This window comes from Natator depressus, chromosome 1 (genome assembly GCF_965152275.1).
Source record: "Natator depressus isolate rNatDep1 chromosome 1, rNatDep2.hap1, whole genome shotgun sequence".
Classification (NCBI taxonomy): domain Eukaryota; kingdom Metazoa; phylum Chordata; order Testudines; family Cheloniidae; genus Natator; species Natator depressus.
The window spans coordinates 215,309,621-215,320,718 of NC_134234.1; the positions used below are offsets into that span (position 1 = coordinate 215,309,621).

An 11,098-nucleotide genomic window follows, 5' to 3' on the forward strand; every position below is an offset into this window, starting at 1 on the left:
TCACTTCAGTGCCATTTCTGTTTGTCTGTCTGTCTGTAACTTGATGGCATATGAGGTTCTAATGAGAATGGCCAGCACATGAAAAATACCTTTACTACCTTCCAGTGACTTTCACTCAAGCCAGACCACATCCTTGATTTGCAACCAAGGGGAAATGAAGCACATATCTTGGGGAAAATGAGGAGATCTCCCCATATCACCACACTGCACCCTCATTTCCCCCTTTGTGGATATAAATGTGTTGTTTCCTAACACCTCCCTCCCCATCACCATAAATAAATTACATAAAAGAGGAAAGAAAAATATGATGAGCTTTGCAAAGCTCTGTACTCGTTCCCCAGCAGAAGTGGAAGGAAATGAATTTGCATCTCTTCTTAGTGATGTTGTTTTCTGTTCTGAAACAAGCAGAGGAAATCAAATGAGGCAGACAGCCTGACTAGTTCAGTTGGTAGAGCATGAAACTCTTAATTTCAGGGTTGTGGGTTCGAGCCCCACATTGGGCACTTGATCTTGATGCCTTAAGCCCAATTTCAGGGGGAGGGATAGCTCAGTGGTTTGAGCACTAGCCTCCTAAACCCAGGGTTGTGAATTCAATCCTTGAGGGGGCCATTTAGGAATCTGGGGCAAAAATTGGGGATTGGACCTACTTTGAGCAGGGGTTGGACTAGATGACCTCCTGAGGTCCCTTCCAACCCTGGTATTTTATGATATGAACATTTTATTTCCTTATATGTGAGGGGGCCAGTGGTAAAGAACCAGAGGTCTGCAGGGCAGGATTGAGGGACATTGGCAGAGCTGGGTGGAGGGAGTCCAGGACTGCTGTTAGAGAGCTGGAGTAGGGCTGAGGGAGCCTCGACTGCAGGAGGTCCCACAGCGGGACACTGCCACGGCACTGGTGAGAGCAAGCTCAGTTGCCCGACTCCTCTCACCCCCCCCGCCCCATCTCGTTGCCCCGTCACACCACTTTCCCATAGCCGGGTGCTCACTAGGCACTGCTGTGAGGAAGCTCATGTTGCCAGACTCCTTAGGCCTTAGTTAGATGCTGACTGAACACTGTTGAGGGCAGCCCATGGGGAATCTCCCATTGCTGCAGTTACTCTTAGATCACCTGAGCCCCTGCTCCCAATCTGGACACTGATAGGACACTGCCTTGGGGTGGAAACGTGTGCTGCCGGGGGAAGGGGGGAATGTGTCCTGGCAGGTCACTTCTCTGGGGAAGTTCACGCCAGCTGAGTCCTTCCCCTTTTATTGTTCCCAAGAACCCACTAGGACAGAGCTTGACTTCTCCGCTAACCATCTCTTTCCCTTTTTCTCCCTCTTCCCCCTCCACTCAGCTCACCATCTGGTCCCCTGACCTCCAGTCCCTCCTCCAGGCGCCAATGAGGAAATCCCCGACGATTTCGACTGGGACTTGATCACTTAGCGCGTTACAGACTCGAGAGCCCGTCCCTTGTGAGGGACCTGGGAGGGAAGGGGGGCATGGGGTGAAAGGTCTCAGGTCCAGCTGCCCTGGCCTCCCTGCCTTGCCTGTATATAGATATATATTCTCTCTCTGCGCCAGAGAAGCCACCGCAAGATGCTGCCGAAGATAATCCTTCCTTGCGTCCTGTTTTACCTTCCTTTTTTTCTTTTCTTCATTATTATTATTATTATTATCAGTAATCGAGCACGGCTCTCCCCCACTGGCCTCGGACACATCAGATCGGCTCCCCCACATTGCATGGTGCCCTGCGTGGGGCGGAGGGTGGAGAGATGGCTCCCTGATGCCATGACAAGACCTCAGAAGGCCGAAACCTCAAGAGCATCTTTCTCTGCCTCCCTCATTTTGTGTTTAACAATCCCTTTTTGCCGGTGAATCTGTTGTATTGGCTACCGGAGCGAGAGAGCCTAGTGGACCCTGGGAGCCTGTAATTATGTTGTTTGGTAAATGTTGTAAAGGTCAGGGGCTCAAAGGGACACTGGAGGGGTGATTTTAGCTCTGTGATCATTCTCACACCAGCAAGGGACGGCAAGAGAAGGAGGGAAGACCCTGAATATAAAGAAAGCAGAATCTCTATGCGGGTGAGATACAGCTGGGATTTGGGCCGAGCTGGGAGAGGAAGGCCCTGAGTGCAGAAAAAGGAGAATTTCTAGCACAGATGCATTTGGGATTCAGAGACCACTGCCATTTATAAGGAGATCAGCGGGAACCCTGACCTGTTTTCTATGCTGACTTTTGCAGTCCCTGGGAATGTGAAGCCCACCTGTCAAGTAGGGGAAGCTTAGCAGGTGTATTTTGCACCAGCACTGGGGGGATCGGGAATAGCACATCAAATAGAATTCCCCAAAGGCTTTTAACGTCACCCTTCCCCTCCCCCACCCCCATCACCTTCCATAAAAATACAGCGAGGCTTTTATTTGCATATCCAAAGAAGACACATACAAATTAGGAATCACTCCCTCTACCCCTCAGTTCTTGTTCTGTTAGTTATTCCCCCCTTAATTTCTTTGGAGGCTGTCCTTGCCTGTGGTGTAAGGATGCAAGCAAAGGGAGTCTTGTCTGCATAGGTATAAATACCCAGTGGTTGGTTCCCATTTCAGGAGCGAACCAAGGATGGAAAGAAGAAGCCACTGCTCAGAGTTGAGGGCAATTTGGGGACTTCTGGGTTATTGATTGGAGGGGCCCCCCCTCCCAGCTGAAGAGATGTGAGGCTTCACAGTTGTTATGTTTCAGAAGCACAGATGACAGGACAGGAGTTGTGGGGCAGATATTCAAACTGCACAGCCAAAGGGAGGAATGGGGAGGATGGGTCAGACCCCTCATAGGTCAGCTGGAGAGAGAGCGGGTGAAGAGTTAGCACATCCCAAAATCCAGTCTCTGTGTGAGCACTTGCAAAGCAGGATGGGGAAGCCGTGTTGAAGCAGGAATGAGTGTTTAGCTGCCCTCCCCACAGCTGTGTCCTCTGGCTGGGAGCTGCAAGCTGGTGACATAGCCTGTCAGGAGTGAAGGGATGCAGTCAACGGAGATCAGCCTGCAAGTGAGAGGAGTCCCTTGCACACCCTTACACTTTGATGTGGGCCATGATGCTTTGTGTCAAGGAGCGAGTAGAGGGGGTGTGGCCTCGTGAGTTCATTTTTGTCCATGCTTTCTTAATAAAAACAAAAACTGAATGTTTATGGTTTAACCCTTTTGGTGCTGTTTATGGTTTAACCATTATTTTCCTGTGGCGGCTGGTCGGGTGAAACACAAGATGTATCAACTTTATTGTTAGGGTTTGGCTCCTACCTGCATAGCCTGGAGAGAGAGGAGGAGCTATTGTAGCTGCCTGCACCAAAGTCAGATATGAAATCAAGACCTTCTGTAGGGAAGGCAGCCCTAACAGTTAGTGAAAGAGCTGCACTGTTGAACCTTTACACTTCATGTAGATCAGTCAGTCTCAGCCTGTTCATTCTGTCCATTGCATGATGCACAGCAGAAAGGCAGCATGGAACTACCCCAAATGTAATGGGAAATGTTTGTATTTTTAATTATCTGCCTGTCACTGCACTGCATAACTTTGCATTTATTAACATTGAATTTCATCTGCCATTTTGTTGCCCAGTAACCCAGTTTGTAACTCTTTGCAGTCAGCTTTGGAATGAACTATCTTGAGTGATTTTTGTATCTCCTGCAAACCTTGCCATCTCACTGTTTACTCCTTTTTCCAGATCATATATGTATATGTTGAACAGCACTGGTCCCACCAGAGATGCTGGGGGGGACCTCACTATTTACCTGTCTCCACTGTGAAAACTAATCATTTATTCCCTACACTGTTTCCTGTCTTTTAACCAGTTACTGATCCATGAGAGGGCCTTCCCTTATATCCCATGACTACTTACTTTGCTTAAGAGACTTTGGTGTGGGACTTTATCAAAGGCTTTCTGAAAGTCCAAGTAAACTGTAGCTACTGGATCACTCATGTCCATGTGCTTGTTGACACCTCCAAGAATTCTAGTAGATTGGTGAGGCATGATTTCTCTTTCCAAACACCATGTTGGCTCTTCCCCAACATATGTTCATCTCTGTTTTTGATAATTCTGTTCTTTACTATAGTTTCAACCAGTTTGCCTGGTACAGAAGTTAGGCTTACTGGCCTGTAATGTCCAGGATCACCTCTTAAACCCTTTTTAAAAATTGGCATCACATTAGCCTTCCTCCAGTCATCTGGTACAGAGGCTGATTTAAGCAATAGGTTACATACCACAGTTAGTAGTTAAACTGTGGTGCCCAAAACTGAACACAATACTCCACCTGAGCCCTTACTGGGGCTGAGTAGTATTGGACAGTTACCTCCTGTGTCTTAAATACGACACTCATGTTCATACATGCTAGAATATTAGCCTTCACATTGTTGGCTCGTATTCAATTTGTGATCCACTATAACCCCAGATCCTTTTCAACAGTACTACCGTGTAGCCAGTTATTCCCATTTTTATAGGCGTGCATTTGATTTTTCTATCCTAAATGAATTACTTTGCATTTGGCTGATTGAATTTCATTTTGTTAAATTCAGACCAATTCTACAATTTGTTAAGGTCATTTTGGATTCTAATCCTGTCCTGTATCATCTTTGCATCCACTCCCCGCTTGATGTTGTTACCTGGGGTTCTTTCAACCTAAAGCTCTTGGTAACTTTTACACTATGTGAGGTGGTGTCAGGAAATAAATCATGGGAGACACGGCTGTCCAACTGATAGATGGCTGGCACAAACAGGACAACACAAGAGTGCTTTCACTTAAACCTACACTTTACTTAGTCTCAAGCACACACGTCTGCAACAGGTTTGTAAAACACCTCCAACCCTCGATAATTATCGAAGCTGAGTGTGGCTCTTGAGTGGCTCTCGATTGCAAGATGTATCCAGAGAGAGAGTCCAGAAGAGTCCAACTTCCTCAAAATACCTCACACTTTCCCCCCTTATTTATACATTAGTAATAGAATGACATGTCTCTTAAAGAACATTTGTTAAGTAAGCAGTTACAATGGTCAAGCAAGAGGTTCCTTCTGATTATTGATTAACCAGGTGTGGGGTTTTCCAGAGCTTGCAGCCTTGAGGCCCCAATAGACATTCCTGGGACACATCCTGCTCTTCTAAAATGCATGGATCAGCAACTTCAACACAATTCTTATCAGGAAGGACGCGGGGTCAAGCTGCCCTTTCTGTGGCACCTAAAACCCCCTCCCCTCCTTCCTTGATTAAGCTACGCCTGCTGACTTGGTGCTTTTAGCAATAAGCCATAGTGGTTTCAGGCACTTTATTGGATTGCTGACATCTCCCCATACAGTTCCCCTCTTTAAAGGTCACCTTTCACACAAGGGGGCCTTTACATGATCTCTGTCTCACCTTTTCTGGATGCACCTGCGAAAGCTCAAGGCTCTTAGCTGAGACTGAGCAAATTATCTTCTTGTTGTCATCCCATACTTAGTACACCAGCATAGCAATTTGACAAGCAATCATTTTAGCCTCCTTTCCCATTTGAGGGAGGGGCAACAAGTTCAATATGTTCCTTTCCCAGGGGTACAAGTGCTGGTGGCAGTAACCACTGACTCATCTGTCAGAGGACTTGCAATTGCCAGATTTTGCACCAGGTCCAGCATGTCATCAGGCTCGTAACAAAAACCACTACTATTTGGCACACCAAGATTATTATTGTGATGGGTTGCGTCACAGAAACCCCCTGTGGGCTGCCACCTGATGTGCCAAGGCTACTTCTACTCCTGCTTTCCTGTCCTGGCAGCTTAGGACTTCAGTGCCCTGCCTGGTTTGAGTTAGACCTGCTAGCCTAATGCAAACCTAGACCCAGGGTCTGAACCACGTGCCCCAAAGCTGCAGACTTAACTGAAAGCATCTTAAGAAGTGTTCCTGTCTTTGACACTCAGATGCCCAACTCCTAATGGGGTCTAAACCCCAAATAAATCTGTTTTACCCTGTATAAAGTTATACAGGGTAAACTCATAAGTTCTTTGCCCTCTATAACACTGATAGAGAGATATGCACAGCTGTTTGCCCCCCACCCCAGGTATTAACATATACTCTGAGTTAATTAATAAGTAAAAAGTGATTTTATTAAATACAAAAAGTAGGATTTAAGTGGTTCCAAGTAATAGCAGACAGAACAAAGTGAATTACCAAGCAAAATAAAACAAAACACACAAGTCTAAGTCTAGTACAGTAATAAAACTGAATACAGATAAAATCTCTCCCTCAGAGATGTTTCAATAAGTTCTTCTTCGAGTGCTTGCTCATATCGATTTCAATTAGGCTGTGTGCGCGCTGCGTGCACGATCGTCAGAAGATTTTTACCCCAGCAACACTCGGTGGACCAACTGAGGCACCCCCTGGAGTGGTGCCTTCATGGCAGTGGATATATGCCCCAGCCGACCCATAACCCACTCAGTTCCTTCTTACCGCCTGTGACAGTCGTTGGAACTGTGGAGCACAGCGTAGCTGATCTCCACTCTCCCTAGCATTCTCTTTAGTACCTGTTAATAGTTGTAATTAGTTGTTAATAGTTGTAATTAGTTGTTAGTAGTTGTTAATAGTTAATTAGTGTAGTTAGATTAGTGTACTTATTAGGGTGGAATGGGGTCTTCTCCCCTCTCCCCCGTCCCGGGACCTGGGCCCATGCCTGGGTCTCCGGGCTTCAAACCCTGCTTGGCTTGCCTGAAGCCGATGCCCATGGGAGACCCCCACGACTCTTGCGTAAGGTGTCTGGGGGAATCCCACCAAGCGGACAAGTGCCGCATTTGCAAAGCTTTCAAGCCGAGGACCAAAAAGGAGGGGTACTTTAGACTGAAGCAGCTCCTTATGGAGGCGGCACTTAGCCCAGTCCCTTCCTCCACGTACGGGGACTCGGCGGCGTCTTTGGTGTGGAGTGCCCCTGCAGCACCAACTGGTCCGGCACTGCATTTGGACTCTGCTAAAGACTCACAGCGTCAGGCCCCCCATCACCTCCACCACCACGGCGCCGGTCCCTATCTCCGGGCCAGAAGAAGAAGCAGCAGCCCAAGAGGGTGTCGACTGCTTCTTTTTTGTCGGTTCAACAGCCACCGACACTTCCCACACCGCAGTTGGAGCCGCATCCATTGCCGGAGCGCACAGGACAAGTAACGGCTCCTGCACCGTCAACTCTGGTGCCGCAAGGGCCTTTGAGTCCAGTGCATGTAAGCTTCCTGGTGCACACCGTGGTCGAGCTGAGGCTGCCCTCCATGCTGGAGACCTTTTCAACAGCGCAGGACTTGATTGCGCTCACAGAGCTGACTCCCCTGCAGCCAGCAGCACCTCTGGTGCGGGAGGAGCTGTCGAAGGGAAAACCATCCCTGATATGATCGCCGTCACCGAGTGAAGCAGGGCAGCACCGGTCCCGATCTTGGTCCTGGCACCTTTCATGGCATCACTCACAGTCCTGGCACTGATCCCGTTCTCGGTGCTGGTCATACTTGCGACGCCGCTCCAGCTCGTGGAGATCCGAATCGCGGTACGGCCGGTACCGATCGGACTCCTGGCACCACTCCTGGTACCAGTCAGAGTGGCACTCAACCCGGAGCTGATCCCGGCGCCGATCTCGTTGGAGGTCGCCATCAAGATCCAGATCAGGCTCCTGGCACTATATGACTGCAGGCACCGATCAATGTCTCGGTACCATTCTACATCACGCCACCGGTCCCCAGCTCCATGGCACCATACAGCACCGGGGGACTCTGCACTGACACATTCAGCACCTCCTTGGCTGTCTCAGTCCACCTCCATGTCATCACGCTCACAAGGCGGCCACCACGCCCAGGACCAGGGTGTGGACGGTGCAGGCCTGTGGCTGGATGAAGGCCAGGACCCGGGCCAAGGACCTCCACAGTGATCTTTTTGGACCCCCTGGGCATACCATCAGGCCCAAGGGGTTCCTTCAGGGGCTTCCCGTTCCGCCCCTTCGGAGCCCCAGGTACCGGAGGCCACTGTGTCTCGCCCCCCCTCCACCCCTAGGGGGTTCTGAGGGGACTGCTCCAGTGCTAATACAGGCCCATGCCCCTAGTGTGGTGGACCTTGGGCAACAAGTTCCTCCACATGAGAACACCATGCAGGATCCCTTAGTCCCAGGGGTTTCTTCGTTGTCCTCAGCTGATGAGGCAGTGGCAGGGACTACGGTTTTGGGCCCTCCTCCTATGGACCTTCGCGCCCACCAGGAACTGCTCCGCAGGGTGGTGCGCAATATGAACCTCCAGGTAGTGGAGGTAGAGGACCCAGTGGTCGACATTCTGTCGGCAGAGGCACATTCCAGGGTGGCCTTCCCAGTCATACGGACTATATAGGCCAATGCCAAGACAATCTGGCAATCGCCAGCCTCTATTCCACCTACAGCCAAGGAGGTGGAAAGGAAGTACTCTGTCCCCTCAAAGGAGTACGAGTACCTCTACACGCACCCCCAACCGTGTTCCCTTGTCATGGCTTCAGTCAATGAGAAGGAATGGCACGGTCAGCAGGCCCCGGCGCCTAAATCAAAGGATGCTAGACGCCTAGACTTGTTTGGGCACAAGCTGTACTCGGCTGGAGGCTTGCAGCTCAGGGTGGCCTGAGCCGATACGATTATAATTCATGGCACTCTATGGAGAAATTCAAAGAGTTGGTTCCACAGAAGTCCAGAGAGGAATTTGGGGCTCTAGTGGAAGAGGGCAAGAAGGTGGCCAGAACCTCCCTGCAAGCCTCTCTGGACGCGGCGGACTTGGCGGCTAGGACCCTGGCCTCAGGCATAGCCATGCACTGCATCGCGTGGCTGCAGGTCTCTGGCTTACCACCAAAGTTGCAGCAGACCCTCCAGGACCTGCCCTTTGATGGACAGGGCCTATTCTCAGAGAAAACAGACTCAAGGCTGCAGAGTCTGAAGGACTCGAGAACTATCATGCGCTCTCTGGGAATGCATACCCCAGTAACGCAGAGAAGGCCCTTCAGACTGCAGCTTCAGAGGTCCTATCCTCCCCCTCGGCCAAGACAGGACTCCTTTAGAGGATGCGGCCGAGGTGGTAGAAGAAAACAAACTGGCCATGAAGCCAGCCAAGGCCAGGGCCCTCCCAAGCCATCAGCTGGGCCTAAGCAGAACTTTTGAAGGTGCGCCCGAGGATGGAGCACCAGTCTCCATTCAGGATCCTTCCCCGCCTTTCCAAGATCGTCTCTCCCATTTCCTCCATGCATGGTCTCACATAACATCAGACCGTTGGGTCCTACGCATGCTGGAAAAGGGTTACTCCCTTCAATTTGCTTCCCCCGCCCCCCGTCCCTCTTCAGGGACCCTTCTCACAAGCACCTTCTTCTACAGGAGGTCCAATCACTCCTAGCTGTGGGAGCGATAGAGGAGGTTCCAAGAGAGTCAAGGGGCAGGGGGGTTTACTCCCGCTACTTCCTAATCCGCAAGGCCAAGGGCGGGCTTTGGCCCATCCTGGACCTATGCAGACTCAAAAAATTCATGGTAAATTTGCAGTTCGGCATGGTCTCTCTAGGGACCATTATTCCTTCCTTAGATCCTGGAGACTGCTACGCCGCCCTCAACATGAAGGACGCGTACTTCCACATTGCAATCTACCCAGTTGACAGACGCTTCCTTCGCTTTGTGGTCAATCAACAGCACTTTCAATTCACCGTCCTTCGTTTTGGCCTATCCACGGCCCCCACAGTGTTTATCAAGTGAATGGCTGTTGTGGCTGCCTCCCTTTGTCGACAACGGATCCAAGTGTTCCCATTCCTCGATGACTGGCTTATTCGGGGTCGCTCCAGGGATCAGGTGCATTCTCATGTCCAGCTCACCATGAACATGTTCAATCGACTGGGCCTCCTGCTCAGTGTTGTGAAATCTACTCTGGTACTAATCCAGAGGATAGAATTCATAGGAGCAGTCTTAGACTCAGGCCTGGCCCGAGCACTTCTGCTGGAAGCACACTTCCAGTCCCTGGCGAACATCATCCACAGCCTGCAAAGCTTCCCGACCTCGACCGTGAAAACATGCCTATGCCTCCTGGGACACATGGCCTTTTGCACGTATGTGACCATGCACACCAGGTTGCGACTACATCCACTCCAAGCCTGGCTATCAACAGTATACCGCCCAGGTTGGGACAGCTTGAGCACGGTGGTTACCATCCCGCCAGGGATATTAGCCTCTCTAGGCTGGTGGCTGGACCCCAAATCAGTGTGCGAAGGGGTGCCATTTCACACCCCACAGCCCTCCATGTCCCTAGTCACAGATGCGTCATCCCTGGGATGGGGAGCCCACCTTGGAGTCCTCCGTACACAGGGGCTATGGTCGGCAGGAGAGTTATCCCTGCACATCAACATACGGGAACTCAGAGCTGTGCGCCTGGCTTGTCAAGCATTCCGAGAGTGCATTCAAGGTCGTTGTGTTGCAGTCCTCACAGACAACACAACAGCCATGCTTTACATCAACAAGCAAGGGGGAGCCCAGTCGTCCACCCTCTGTCAGGAGGCCACTCATCTGTGGGAATTCTGTATAGCCTACTTGATCCATCTGGTGGCGTTGTTTCTCCCAGGAGTCCAGAACACCTTAGCGGACCACCTCAGCAGATCATTCCAGACTCACGAGTGGTCGGTTCGCCCGGACGTCATCCACTCTGTCTTCCTGAAGTGGGGCTTTCCCCTGATAGACCTATTTGCCTCTCGTGAGAATCGGAAATGCCAGGTGTTCTGCTCTCTCCAAGGACGCTCTCTGGGTTCCCTGTCAGATGCCTTCCTAATACAGTGGAAGGATCATCTGTGCTATGCCTTTCCTCCATTCCCGCTAGTCCACAGGGTCCTGCTCAAGCTGCGCAGGGACAGAGCCCATCTGATTTTGGTCGCCCCGGCGTGGCCCAGACAGCACTGGTATACCACTCTCCTAGAGCTGTCGATGGACACTCCAATTCCACTCCCGCTGTGGCCAGACCTGATCACTCAGGACCACGGACAACTCTGTCATCCTGACCTGCAATCTCTCCACCTCACAGCGTGGATGCTGCATTGCTAACTCAATCTGAGCTGTGCTGCTCTCACTTGGTTCAGCAGGTCCTTTTGGGTAGCAGGAAGCCCTCTACCAGGT

At 50.7% G+C, this 11,098-nt stretch overlaps 1 non-coding gene across 1 annotated transcript; it reads left to right on the forward strand.

The window, feature by feature from the left end:
- Positions 1-430: 430 nt before the first annotated feature.
- On the forward strand, positions 431-503 carry TRNAK-CUU (transfer RNA lysine (anticodon CUU)). Its single transcript has one exon. It is a non-coding gene; the product is annotated as a tRNA-Lys (tRNA).
- The last annotated feature ends 10,595 nt before the right edge of the window (positions 504-11,098 follow it).